General features: G+C 40.0%; 1 protein-coding gene across 2 annotated transcripts in view; it reads right to left on the reverse strand.

Annotated features, from left to right (window-relative positions):
• FAM110B (family with sequence similarity 110 member B) overlaps nt 1–15,139 on the reverse strand; it is an 82,711-nt gene that overhangs the window by 44,272 nt on the left and 23,300 nt on the right. The window contains exon 1 of one of the 2 annotated variants that reach the window (XM_009809388.2): nt 14,900–14,989. The exons of the other annotated variant lie outside the window; for it this stretch is intronic. The gene's annotated coding sequence lies outside the window, so the exon portion shown is untranslated. Of the gene's footprint in view, nt 1–14,899; nt 14,990–15,139 lie in introns of those variants that run through there. 2 annotated transcript variants of the gene reach the window in all.

Here is a 15,139-nt window from a genome sequence, read left to right on the forward strand (position 1 = left end):
CCTGATACTCTTTTCAAAATGCATATGCATGAATGGTCCAAAGTGAAATCACACGTAAAGCTCAAATCTAGCACTGACCATCTTCAGCCTGCTCGACTTCCTAACTTTAAATAGCTTTAAATTAGCATAGTTGTACACTCTGCAATACACTGCAATGATTCCCTGTGTGTGGCTTTCTCTCCTGCTGCTTACCGTTTATAGGCTATAACTTCAAAAAAAAAAAAAGCGGCCCAAGGATTTTTCACATACAGCATTGAACACATACCTGAAGAAAAAAAAAGTTAAAAACTCCACAAACTTATCTGTTCACCAAAACATAAAAGTGCCCTGTATCGGCGAGCGCTCCAAATGTCACAAGAAAACTGTAAGTTCAAAGGTATTAGCAAATGTACATTCCCCTATTATGTCATAAAAGATGCAGTGTGAAAAATCCTTTAGCATAATCTTCTCCAAATCATTAATTCTCTTCCATTTACATGAGAAAAGAAACACCAGATCTTTTTACGCAGATTGTCACAAAAATCACAGCCTGGGGTACTTCCCAGTAAACTTTGAGGTCTCACAACCTGGTCTTTTCCTGGCTGTTTTAAAGGACAGATCCTTACTTTAGGATTATTCCATTTACATCATTATGTAAAATAATCCCCCCGGACTCCCAAAGTCCCAACAGCTGCATCTTAATTAGAAAGAACAACTGATAAGGATGAGAACCAACAGTTGTTACTGCAAACTAATGGCTCCGGATCATCAAACCCCATGCAGCTGCCTTTCTGCCAAACAACAATACATGAGTTGTAGAACTGAGGTGCTTGAAAATAAATCAAACGCCAAAACTAAATTACTGCCGAGGACATAGTATTTTAATCATAAAAAATGCACAAAGCACCATCCAATTTCAAGCTGCACTAATTTGAACATAATCCTTACATGTAAATCATAATTTATGGAAAATAAGATATAAATTCTACTGTCAGTATTTCAAATTATTAATAGCTGGCATGCCAACTGCTAAAATAATTCACACACCTGGCTGTTTTTATACTGTGTGAACTGCTGGGGTAGTGCAAAAATGAAAGTTATTTTCATTGATGCGCACGCCAAAAGCACATCCGTCCTCCAAGGGCAAAGAGCACCAGCGGGTCAGCAGCAGCAGAGCTCTCATTTTACGTCCCTTTGCTGCACGTCTGATCGCCTGCCTTAAAATACTAAAGCTTTACTGGAGAATTTCACTCCTTGTCAGAGGAACGTTTAAAATACAGCGTCTTCCCTTGTCAAGGGTAATATTTATGCACATGAAAAAAAGAAATTGCTGTGACACTGTAAGAGAGTTGTGAATTTGCGAGGGGAGCGTAGTGCGAGTCTGGGCGCTTCTCCATCACCTTGGCAGCGACGCGTGGAAGGAAGGACAGCGGCTGCTGGGCAGCCACCCCACCACGCCGTCCCACCGTGCTCCTCACTCCCCCTCTCCTGTCCCTGCTGAAAGGACAGTCCCAGGGTAAGGAAGAAAAATACCGTTTTGAAGTGGTTTGCAGTTGCTTAGCAACTGCTACAAAAACCCATGAAATTCAGTCAATAAACTGGCACATACACCTCTAAGCATGTCAACGGTGCCATGAGGAGTGCCACCACGTTGTCAGACATCTCAGCCCCAACACCAGCATGTCCCTCCTCACCTTTCAAACCTGCTTCCAGCCTCCGCTTCTCATCCACCCCAAAACTCCCAGAACCACAGAGAGGCACAGCAAAGCACCTGTGTGCTGGTAATGAGATTATTTTTAATCGCAAAGAGGCCAGCTACACCCTTCCCTTGGTTACCACACACCTACAAACCACGAATGCTTTAAAAAGCAATTGAGATTGAAAAGCTGCTCCTGAACTAGCCCTTCTGTGGTAGAGACTGGTTTTCTTCCCAAGCCATGCAATGTATAGGCAGTGACCATTACCGGCAATTCCCATGCCTGTTACCAGTTTCAGTGGGAAGCAGTGGCCAAACTGCATAAAATTTTCAGCCTCCATGATCACACACCATTGTCAAGCCAAGTGTTTTCAGATTTTCAAACCCGATATATATGTGTATGCACAGATTTTGACAGGGAACAAAGACTCTTTTGCCACTCCTCCGTAAACTGCCACTAGGTCCACATAATTTATATAAACTTGAAGAGATGACACAAGGAAGCTACGCTTGAAAACATCTTTTCTGTTTTACAGATGCTTCACTCCACAGAAGAGTACATAATGGGGGGGGGGGGGGGCGACCACATCACAGTGCAACAAGTTTTAAGTTATCAGTATAGAATATTATGCTAAGGAAATGTAAAAATTTACGCTGGAAATTAAACTGTTTCTAACCACTGCAGCAGTTAGGTTCATAAACAGCTTTCCAAGAGCAGCAACATGGCCAAGAAACTGCAGCCACATCTGAGCCCGTCTTATCTGCTCTAAGTTATCACCAGTGAGTTTTATTTATGACAGTGTTGTGATACCAAGTAGACCTCTGTGACAGTGTTTCACAAACATCTCACTTGGCACCTCCAAGGGACCCATTACATTCTTTATCATCGTAATTCTTACTATACTGAAAAGAAACAATACAAATTCTTGAGAAAGCTACCGTTTGCAGATCTCTTCTAAATATCTAATACCAGCTAATGTTCAGAAGTTTTTTGTTTCTTTTAACACTGTCCTAATGATTTTAATAGCCATGCACTCTCAAGTGTTTTTACGTGAACACTGGAAATATAGATAAAGCCCTCAGTAAATAAGTTTCATGTTGTTTGGTTTTTTGGCGTTTTTTGTTTTTTAATGAAGTGACCACACAGTAGCATTGCCAACTGCCTTCAGTGGGAGCTAGTGAATGTAGCACAGTTTTGAATAATCTGGCAAACAAAACTGGACTTAAGACTTTCAGGCATCTGTTAAAAAAAACCCCTTGGCTTTCCAGAATGGTATTAAACAGAGTTCCTAATGCTTGGACCTACAATGTGGGTTGGACTGCGTCACTCCTGTTTCATACATGAAGAAAAGCACTTGGTCAGTAGAAGAGAAGTGCAATTCTTATTGCAATTCCTGGCTCCTGAAGGAAGGCTGCTTCCCCTCTGCAAGGCCACAACTCAATGCTTCAAGTCTTCCAAAATGACACAGCTACCTTTGCTCCCACAGCCACTGCACCTGTACAAATTATTTTGTGAAGCACCAGAAAATACATACCGAGTTTGTTTAGGACCTTCAATATCAAATAGCACTGTAAGAAGTTTTACTTCATTTCAGCATTCTTTAAGCTGTCCTTTATCTTGTATTAACATTATTCTTTATCTTCTTTCACAGGACAATTTGCTTTTCCAACTGATCGTAATTCTCATTGCATACAAATCCACTCATCTAGAAATGCCACTGGACTAGACTTGTTCTCTGCAATCAGTGAAGACTTCGCAGCAAGTTTCTGTTGTGTTACAAGCTTTTGCCTACCATTTGCACAGAAAAGTCTTCCCAGCAGATACGATTCTCCAGATGCACTGTTGTAAGTACAAATGCAGGTCCTTCTGAAAAGACCTTTTTCCTAGGTCTTCATTGAAAAGTTACTAATATTCTTTTTGCAAGACTGCGTGATGATCCAAGGTAAATTAAAAGAAGACCGTAACACAGTGGAGCACACTGAATTGATTTAACAGTATTAGCTCTTCCCAGGTGGAAAGGATGTAAAACAAAGCAAAAAGATAACTGTTTGAAAGCATAATGACAAGGTGACTTAGGATGGCATTATGGAGACAGGAAACGAACATTGTGATAATAAATGAGAGATGATAGATAATGCTAGGATATCTTATCAAGAGTTTCAGTACTGGGTACAACAGGGAAGAAGGACCCAACAGAAAGAAGTAAAGAGGGGTGATATGATCAAAGCCACACGCTTGGGAAATGCTCTTTCAAGCAATATTCAGAAATGATATAAGTGGGACAAGGCTGCTTTCATCCAGGCTAGAAAAGCAACGCCGCAGTACTTCAGTAGTAGGATGAGTGACAGGGATGGAAGATTTCACAGTGCAGGCAGACAGGGAAGGCTGCATCTTAGACTTGCTACACTGGGAAAAACTTCAAGATACGGGCTTCCCCTGTTTGTGAGGACCTTGGGAGAAATAAAGCGAGGATAGGAAGGACTGGTCAGTTTTTATTCCACTGATACTGTATTTGATGACTGCCTTTTTTATGTGTCCATTTTTCCTTATTATTTTAAAAGATTAACAGGTTTAAGGCAGGAAGAGAAAGATATTTTCTGATTCAAGTGGACTGCAGAATTTTTACCTTAGGGAGAAATTATGAAACTGGTATAAGTGCTACTTTGTCTGGAAAGATCATCATAAAGGCTCCTTAAGACATAAGGTTCTCAGTAGGCTAACTTAATAGCAATTGCACTAGCTACACAAGAAAGTGACCTTTATTGATAAGAAATATTGGGACACTTCAGGGGTTTAAAAGACCCTGAAAGCAAATTCAAGATTCCAGCTGAGCAGAGGACAACTTACAGGAGAGACTAACATTAACCCTGTTTTTTAAGTACTTAAAAATTATACAGACAAAAATCACATGTATACAGAAATAAAGGTTGTAATGTAACCGTATCAGAGGCAACTCAAGCATTCAAAACTTATGCAGACTATTTAAGGACTTACTTTCAAGGGAGAGTACATTTTAAGAAGCACAAATCACCTCAGGTGACAGCTTATGTGAAATAGGGATGTTAAGGAAATCCCCCTGGATGCCAAAACTATGCTAAAATCATGCTAGATATAATGGGGACTGAAACAGAATTACACCTAGTACGGTTTTGCTCTTTGAGAGAGAAAAAAAATCAATTATTTTTTGGAGGCTGTATCAGTTCTGCATTCATAACTGGGCCATCTGACTTCCCCCCCAAGCGCAAAAAATTGAAATGAACCAGTAGTAAAAATTAACCTCATCAGCCTGTTTCTCAGTATTAGCAACTTATTTTCTAAATGTGATAAACAACTCCATTTTGAAGACAAAACTGCAAATGGAGTCCCCATAAGCATCACTGTAGCTGGGTTTCTGTTCTCTCTATAAAAATGCACAGAGCTTCCAAATTTTTCCATAGCAGAGCAAGAGCGCTGTCGTAGTGGCACAAGGTACAGGGTTGTGCTTTGGTTGGTACTTCTGGCTGAAAGAAACTAAATGTGGTAATCATCTCAAGCTGTTATAACAATCTCAAGAAGTCACACCTCTGTCCCAGTGTTCTTCTCAAAAGGACCTGGTCCGGATCTGCCTTTGTGCAACTTGCAATTGTTGTTCCAACACTACTGGGCTTGGTGTTATGGGATCCCTCCAACTGGCAGGTTTCAGAAGAAAACATCCTACACAAAAGGAGCCCATCCAACACCTTCATGCTTAATGAAAGCTCCTTTCCAGCTGTGAGGAAAAGCAAGAAACTCGCACCCTGGTATACGTTGCTTCCAGGAGCAGCAAATTGCTAAAACAATTTTGAAGATCTGACATCAAGTCTCTACAAGTAGTAAATTCTTCCTTGGGGAGCACCATATAAACACTACAAGTAGCTGAACAGGAACTCCTGCCACTTTTGTTTCCTCATCCCTGTGGAGTTTGGAAGGACAGGACCATGCGACAAAGCGACAGTCACAACGGTAGCAACCGACCACTTGCTGCTGGCAGTGCCAAGCCCGTCTCAGACTTGTGGAGCAGCTTGATTTACAGGCAGGTCCCACTTCTACTGAAGAATTTCATATCAAACGTTTGCAATGTTTCCAGATATATCATAAAAAGGAAATGAAAAGCAAGTTTTACACTTTAAAATATGGAACAGGCCTTTTTCTTCTTGCTTCAGAGAGCCAAACAGTCCTTGACATTGAAATTCACAGCACATGTGAGCATTATAGACTTGGGAAGAAAAGGGGCTGGAGGACAGAGGAAGAGACACTTTAAAAACACACATGCAGGAAGGGAAAGAAGAGCAGGGAAGGGAGACTCAAGCCATCAGTACAAACCCATTCCTTCTTCACGCATGTTTGTGATACCCGACAAGACAACTTCTCCACTACTACAGGTTACCTCTAAAGGATTTTCAGAAGACGTTTGCACGGACTAAAGAAAGTAATCTATTCAAGTATAAAAGGCCTAACTGCTAAACTAAAATGAAACAAACAGGGAAAAAAATGGTACAGTTCATAAGGATTAAAGGATTTATCCGATTAATTTTTGAAAATTCAACAACCAAAAAAAAGTTCAAAACTTCCTAGTGGCTGTGATTGAAACTGATGTGTTAAGCATGGAACTAAGCAAGCTCTCATAAATAGAGACTGGTTTCTTTCATCTTCAAACCAGATTTTATTATTATTATTTTTCTGCAAGTGCTTCACCGTCTTAGAAATCTTTAAGTAGCATTTCTAAGATGTTATGTCAAGATGTGTGAACAAGCAGGAAAAAGTAAGTCACACACCATATTTGAACACAGAGCATCAGAAGAGAAAACATGGCATTGCCATGTATTTAAACAGTAAAAATCCAAATGCTTAGGGGAACAAAGATAATGGTTTCTGCAACTTCAAATATAAAACCTCAGGTCTGCATGCTTTGTCACTGATCTTGGCCAGGATGTGAACAAAGACAACCTCTTTAACCCCAAACAATATAATGCTAATGATGATAATCATTTAAACAAGGGGAAAATTGCCTATAAGGCAAGATTCATGACTTTGAAGGGACATGATGATGAACTTCGCAAGTATCCCTTCTTCCCCACAAAGATACCCAATTCATGCTACAAAGGATACTCACAGACAGCTTCCTCCTACACCACCCCTAAGGGTCACCTCGTGCTTCATTTGTATATTCCAAAGAGACTAAATGTGATTTTAGTAGTCAGCCTTGTTCAGCTTCCTAGTTTTCAGCAATGCTGTCAGACCTACACAGCTACCGTGGGCTGCAGAAACAAGGCTGAATACCAGCAGAGCAGTAATTATGCGTACGTAGGACTCCAAAACGTATATGCGTAAATACAAAGTGCTTGTAGAGAGTTCTCAATTCAGGCCAGTTTTTCAATGTTTACTACTTAATTTGGAGCTATGTTTTTGAGGGAGGGAGCTCAGCTGAAGGTGCACCTCCCTATTCTGACCCAGAGCTTTTTGGTCTCCTCTCATGCAGATCTCCTTCTCAGTGCTTTGTGCCCATTTAAATTTAAACACAGTCCCTAACAAAGAAGTAATTATGTACAAGTAGTGCTCGACAGAAATCATCTAAGAAGACTCAAGCTTTCTTTAAATCAATTTTATCTAGCATTTTTGACTATACAGACTTAGCATATTATTGTGGGAGGGAAAACTATCTAAGCGAGATTTTACAAAGGCTACATAAAACATAGAAATCCAGTGTGGCCTGTATGAAATGGCTTTTATATATTTCAGAAAAATATAAAAACAATCTCCTTCTCCCTCTTACATCTCTGATATTCTTCAGTTTGTCCTAGCCTCCAGGTATGTTTATACAGCAGCCAGAAATAGGTAGATGCACATTCAGGTGCATGTGCACATTCATAACTAAGGTATAAAATGTGAAGTAGTTTTGGATAGCAGAACTAATACATAAAAAATAACTTGCCTAGAGTTGCAAGGCCTGCTTGGTCTGCTGTTTGGAGACCTCTAGTTACAGAATCACAGAACAGCTGAGGCTAGAAGGCACCTCTGGAGATTGTCTAGTCCAACCCCTTTGTGAAAGCAGGGCCACCTAGAGCAGGTTGCCCAGGACCATGTCCCAGTTGGGTTTTGAGTATCTCCAAGGATGAAGACTCCACAACCTCTCTGGGCCACCTGTGCCAGTGTTTGGCCATCCTCAGAGTAAAAAAAAAAAAAAGTGTTTTCTTATGTTTAAATTGAATTGTCTGTATTTCAGTTTGTGCCCATTGCCTCTTGTCCTGTCATAGGATTTCACTGAGAAGAGCCTGGCTCCATGTTCTTTGCTCCTCCCTGTTAGGTATTTATATGCACTGATAACTCCATACTTAATTTTAGTAAGCAGCAGACAAAAAGCTCTGCATAGGATCCTAATCCTTCCACTACTGTGTTCTGCAAAAGCCAGAAGAGTCTCTATAAACGGCAGATGCACACATTTCTTGGAGATGAGGGAAGCATCAATCCAGTTTCGGGAAGCTTGCAAAAAAAAAAAAAATCAATGGTAATTCAACACCAGATGGATTTAGTATTTGTAGATGTCTTCTAAGAATAGATTTGTTTTAAGAGTTAGTTGCAGACATGCTTTTGATGCAAATTTAGGCTTCAGAGTCATGCTGAAGTAAAATAAGAAAGTATAAGTTGCTTTGTAACATGAGGAAAGAGAAAATACTTGCAGAAACTCTGGCTCTTTAGAGAGCTAAAAATCACAGTCGATAGTAAAGAAGCATCCCAGTTTTTCCACATGTACAACAGGAAAAACTCCTCATTGAGCCACACTACAGATGAAGAATCCAAATCCTGTATTCATTAGCACAGGATGGTAGCATGATCTGCTTGGCTGTTGCTCTGTGAGGATTTAATGAAGGCACTCCGCAAACTCCCCTCTCAGCGCAGATCCTCCAGCAGGATCCTTTAGGCACCCAGTCCAGCAAATGTGCCAAGTAGGCAGCACAAAAAAGAGCAAAATAAATGTGACTTTAAGGCAGTAAGCACCCACGCGGCTCAGAGCCCTGCAGGCAGCAGTGAAGCTGTCAAGATTCAGGTCAGTAACGTGCCACCGCTGCCTGAGACACCCACGAAGAACAGGAGGGGCAGAAGCAACTCCGCGGGTCAACCTCTTATAGAAGCACGGCTGGTGTGGGGTACCTGCATGGCGGCATGATGGAAGGGAGCCCCATTTGCAGAAACAACCAGCAAAGCTCATTAATCACTTTGGAAAGGCCTGATCTAGAAATGACAGGAGGATGACAGGAAGATGAACAGAGATGCCTGCTTTCAGTTAAGAGGTAACAGGCTGAGAGAAAAAAAGCAGATATGTCAGACTTGGAAAGGTCAGGGGTAAGATCTGTATTTGTCAGAATGAGCTTTCCAAGCAGGAGCCAAGGACATCTTCCTCCAGCAAATAAATAAATAATATTTTAAAAAAATCAAGCACCTTTGGTAAGAGAACTTAAATTCTTCACCTGCGTGCTGTCCTTGGACACCTCTGCCTACAAAGTATTTTTGGATATGCCCCCCAAGAAGGGAGCAGTGGCTGCAAAGATGTCAAAGAGCACATGGTTGAATGGCAGATAGAAGCTGAAAGGCAGAGAGACAGATTGGAGAAAGTGAAAAAAAAAGAGAAGATAGATTTGAATGTGAAAATGGGGCAGACAAATTTAGAAAGGAGGTGGCAGCAAGGCAAGAAGAGCAGCACTGTGGGGAAGAGAGAACAAGAGGCACCAAAACACTGAAGGACAATGACACCATTTATTTGTTTATTTTGAGGTCCTGTTCTGCCACACCCAACATAGTACCTGCCTTCCACATAAAACAAACAGCAATCATACTGCCTCTGCTGGGCTTCACCGAGTCCTTGGGGAGGTAGGGGCCAAAATAGGAATCTCTGCACTCCACAATATGCTAAAGGAAAATGGTGGGGTTGGGGGCGGAACGGGACACAAGGACAGGACCAGACCATGGATTGCAGTAGGGTTGATGTAACAGTAATGGAAGAGGAAAGGATGTAATTTATCAAATCCCTCATACATCTTGTGACTAGACTGCTGTTGTAATGTCATGGTAGAAATACAAAGCTGCATACTCATTTCCAGATGACTGCAATGCCCAAAATACCCAATGCCAATTATGACACCGAGACAGAAGGAAATCATCCTTACCCTGGGACGTTTGTACCCTAAGTGCTTACACAGCCAGGAATAGTTAAATGGATATTATAATATTTTTCACTCTTTTTAAAGACATTTGCAGTGATGGTTTATGATTCTAAAGCACAGACTGTTCAGCCTACCTTGCAAGCCCACAGTCTGTGGTCACATAAACGATACTTCACCTTTATTGTCTCTGTTTCTCCCTTCCTCTTTAGCCTTTTGCTGCCTAGATTATACAGGCAGGAAACGCTTTGGAACAGGGACTGTATCATACTATGCATTTGCATTATAGGCGAACGCACCACATTGTATTAACATCTCTCCTTCAGTATCATTACCTACAAAACCAGTACACAGACCTTTAAAGAATTAATTATAACCGTGGACCCTAAACAGATGCAAGAGCCAAATATTCCCAAGCCTGTGAAAATGCGCAAATCACTGCAAACTTGGATATTCACATTTCTCTCCAGTTAAATGGGACAAAAAACCTATACAAGGTGCATTACACATTGCATAACTTTGATACAGAATGTGTTTCTACAGACTTCCTAATTCGGGAGCAGAACAGTCTAATCTTTGGACTACTCTACCAACTTCCAAAACGCTAAGTGCCCTTAAAAGAGAGGCAAGAATTTAATATCCTCCTTTGCCATTAATTGGGATTTTGTAGTACACGCATTCATATTAGGAAGGTATGAATGGATGCAGTAAAATCACTCTACAAGACCTAACAGATACACAGCCAAAAAAAAATAAAAATAGATGGCCATATAATCATCAGCTGTATAAATAATATACTGTTTCAATTAATAAACCAATATACCACAAAAGTATGAGACAACTGCATGACAGGACATAAAACCAAATACTGTCTGTTATGGAATGGAATGGACAATTCATGTTTAAAAATGACATATTTACAAAGTGAGAATCTGGGTGGAAACTTCAGCTCCTTCATGGAGAGGCTGTAGCAAGTAGTTGTGCCTACAGGTGGCTGAAGCACCGACATCCATGAAAGACAATGTGAAATTGAGACAGGAATCTTGTTACAAGGATTATGCAGACAATAGCATCCAGACTTACCATTTGCTGATTGTATTCTACATTAAATCTATCAAGCCACACTTAATACCACAGGTAATACATTTAAGAACAAATAAAATCAATCATAACAGGAGATAAAGTGTAAAAAAAACCTAACAATATGCATTTTGTTTTCAATTCACCATACCACTGCAGCTGTGAGAACATCAAGAAAAAGACATTGCTGCTTCCATTCCCTGCTCTGTAAAACAGGACCTTCCTCTAAACATTGCAAATGTTTGACATGCAGATGCCTAGAGCTAGGCATATTGCATTGCTGTTTAAGTTTCTGACTCCACATAGTTAGTCCCCAGAATAACTTGTGTCAGGCGGGTGAGAGCCCCGTGGGAGGGGAGGGGCAGGGCAGACCTTCCCCACCACCAGCCCTTGCCTGTGCCTAGTCCCTGGGCATGGGAGCACCTGTGCCCCTGAACTGGGGCAGCAGCCATCTGCATACAGAGAACATGGTCACGTTTCTGACCCTGTTAATTAGAGCTGCTGCATGGGTGTGGGAAGAGTGTCATGACAATAAGGCCTTCCCAACTTAACATACACCTTGCCGAGCCTTCAGAGAGAATCTCCACCAAGACGGCTCATCCTGTGCCTCCCCACCACCCAGCCCCAACGTTTTATGGTTTAAAGAATAAAAACACCCAACAAAACACAGAGAAAAGGCTATGGATTTCCCACGAAATCTCTAAGTGTTATAATAAACATTTATATATAGGCTCTTGAATGTCTTGAGCATTCAGACAGACATTTCAAAGTAATAATTGGAGTTGGTTCCAAAAACAGAGGAAAAGGAAAAAGGAGCTTTAGGGCACAATGTCACTTTCCTCATTTTAATGTAAACCTTTACACACATATCATCACTGCTACTTGACTTAAAAACTGTAAGGCTAGTAAGTGCAAATCCTGCAAAATAAACATTGTGGTAATACTTTAAATCCCTACGACTGTTTTTCAGTAGTATCTCTTTCATTGCTAACAGACTACAAAAAAAAGCATTAACCTTAAGCATCATCTTTTCCCTTTAGACTTGCTATGGTTTTAAGTAATGCAGAATTCATTTACACACGCAGCAGTAGAAACACATAATAACTTAATAAACCAGAGCTAGTGTAGCACTGTTTATTACAGGCACTCAGTTTACTGCATATATTCACCTCCAGCTAGCAGCCAAAGCTAGTGTTTCTGAAAACACTACTCTTCAAGGAGTATTTATATTTCTATTGGATTATAATGCGTATGGTATGACACAAAGTGTTAACAACATATTAATTTCTACACAAACATATATTAGTGTTAGATGGTATAAGTGATTCTCCCCCAGCTATATAAGTACATATATGAAACACTTCAGACCTTGATTTTTGTGACATACTTTTGTGCCCTTACCATACATACGTGCACACGCACACACACACTCTGCATTCCTGGTTGGAAAGAAAAGTTTCCCTTTCACATAACAAAGGAGATTTATCTACAGAGCAACATACCAGAAACAAGAACAGTTCACAGAGGTGCAGAGGAAACAGGCTATGCATGCGCCTCTTAACAAAGAGTAATTAAAAACTTTTACATCAAGAAACTCACTGGCGAAACCTGAATATAAAATCTCATTGAGAATAATCTGAAGTGTACTACATTTCCTTTAGCAATGTGCTGATTATAGCTAAAATATGTTTATAGCAACAAAGATGACAACTATTTTAGAGAGTAATCCACACAAACTGTTGCTTCAATTTGTTTTCTTTGATTACCCAGAAGAAAAATGAGGTTATAACAGAAAGAGAAGCAATAACAAAGTAGCTTATTCCTTGCTGTTAAGGCATTGCAAGTTTAAATTACACTGTCACCAGTTCTAGTTTCATGACTGTCATTTTTTCTGGTGATACTTCCATAGATCATCACGGCTCTTTTTGGAGGTAGAGATGTCCAAACCTAAATAGCTGCTTGTGCAGCATTTCAGTTCCAGTGGGTGGTGGTATTACCTGTATCCGCCACCAAAAATATGCTAACTTTTACAGCATTTTTCCAGCTGTTACTTACAAATAATGATAGCTCAATACATGAAACAGAAAATATCAGCCTCTCCTCTCTTGAAAATAAACTGTCTGGATATGGTAGATATAAAATTCAGCTGGGGATATTACTTTCTACGTTTCTTTATTACTAACATCGACGTTATTTACTCCTTCATAGGATGCTGTTGTAAAGGTCATAAAGATGTAGATAAATTACTTCAGGTAAGCTACTGTTAAAAAAGGCAAAAGACATAGATAAACTTAAAACCTCTTTAAGACACTTTTGGTTGGTAATTTGGAGCAACAAGGGAATATGAAACAGCCTGAGAACAACAGGCCTTCACATCCCGAGTCCTCCCTGTCCAGGCTTAACTGTTACTATGCAAAAATGCCATTTTCCAAGTCTGCATTGAAGAAAACAACTTTGGAAATAAAACCCAGGTGAATGTAGACACCAAGGTAACTGTTTTAGTCAACAGCAAAAATTCAGAGAAACTGGTATGTACCAGCTAAGATCAAACCTCCCAAATACTTTTCCTTTTGAATACGCTATCACAAATAATAAAGCATGCACATCTGTTGTACCCACAGTCATATAGTTAGCAACCAAATAAGCGTCCACTTTTAAGAGTATCTACTCAGGAGGCAACACAGTTTCACACTATATAGTTTAAGAGTGAACAACTTAAATTTTGCTTTGGTTTATACAGTAGGAAAAACATCTTCATGAATAGGCGCTGAGGGAAGAGTGATGACTAATACCAAAATAGCTCCTGTTCCTAACACCTTTCTGATCCTGGCTGAGACAATCTACTCGTACTTCAGACGCATGGTGGCAGCCAGCCAGCCAGATGACTGGTGACTTAATATACAAGTTCATGTGGGCTCTGGAGTCTGACACAGACAAGAGCATTAACTTTGAAGTCTCACCAGTCAGACTCAATATTCAAAAGTCATCAAATAAGGCATGACTACACTGAGAGACTTTTTTTTTTATATATATATATACTTCATGCTTGCTTCCTTCTGTTCTGAACAGCTTTCACTGTAAAATGTGCTCATTAAATATGCATGCTTTTTATAGGAAAAGTTGTGATCAATTGATGCATAAGTCAAGTATGAAAAGAACTTAAATGAGTATGATGCTATGATTACTGTAATAGCCTCAGAATCACAGATTAAAAGATTGGCATATATATCTTGTTTCATCCTACTGCTGAAAGCAGTTCTGACAATAAACAAGGCTTTGGGCCAAAATTCAGCCTTTGAGAACAATACAGATAGATATATATATATATATATAAATACATGTGCATGCAAGCAAAAGATATACTGCAATCTATCAGGCAGGGTGGCTTTAGTTTCATTTTAAAGGCCACTTAAAATAAAACCCTGTGGACGAAACAAAGAATCCACCCAAACATGAAGGCTCGAGCATCTTTGTTGAAAGAACAATAGCATATTACTCCTCACCCCTCTATCACGTTGCAAGAGAACCATCAAGATAGTTATTGCTGTCATCAAATTAAAGAACATTTCACAGAATTTTTCTTTAAACTAATCACTATTTATATTTATCTTCATGTGCCAATAGTTACAAATGCTCTAATTCAATTGCTCTGCAGAAAACATCCCAATAAAAGAAATATTTCCATTAGCATAAAAAAAGACAACCAGTAAAATTACTCACATGCACAGGCTCAAAATTTCAAATGAAAGCAATATTCCTCTATAAATACACTCTATTTTTATACTACATCCACTCTAATGATATGTTTTGTAATCAGATGGCTCTCCTGCTGGAGTACACATGATATTAATGAAAGCAAGATCAAATTAAACAGATGACATGATTAACAGTATTTATTTCATGCATGACTTTTACCAGAGAGATAAAGACCTGAAAGTAATGACCACCAAGCAAAACTCCTTCACTGACCTCTCCCCTTGCAGCTAGCAGTCCTTAAGTACTGATGTTTTGCAACAAAGACCAGCGCCTTTCATCTGTGGGCTTTCCTTTACGCTACAAGCTGAGCACCTCTCCCGTCGCATGCACACAGTACCTCTGTATCTATGTCTGTAATGCAGCATAAAGATTACTGGGGAAACCTATCAAACCGGCAGGCAGCAACCTCGCCCGCCAATAAGCGCGAGGCACATGCAGAATCCAGCACATGCT

This window comes from Gavia stellata, chromosome 3 (genome assembly GCF_030936135.1).
Source record: "Gavia stellata isolate bGavSte3 chromosome 3, bGavSte3.hap2, whole genome shotgun sequence".
Classification (NCBI taxonomy): Eukaryota; Metazoa; Chordata; class Aves; order Gaviiformes; family Gaviidae; genus Gavia; species Gavia stellata.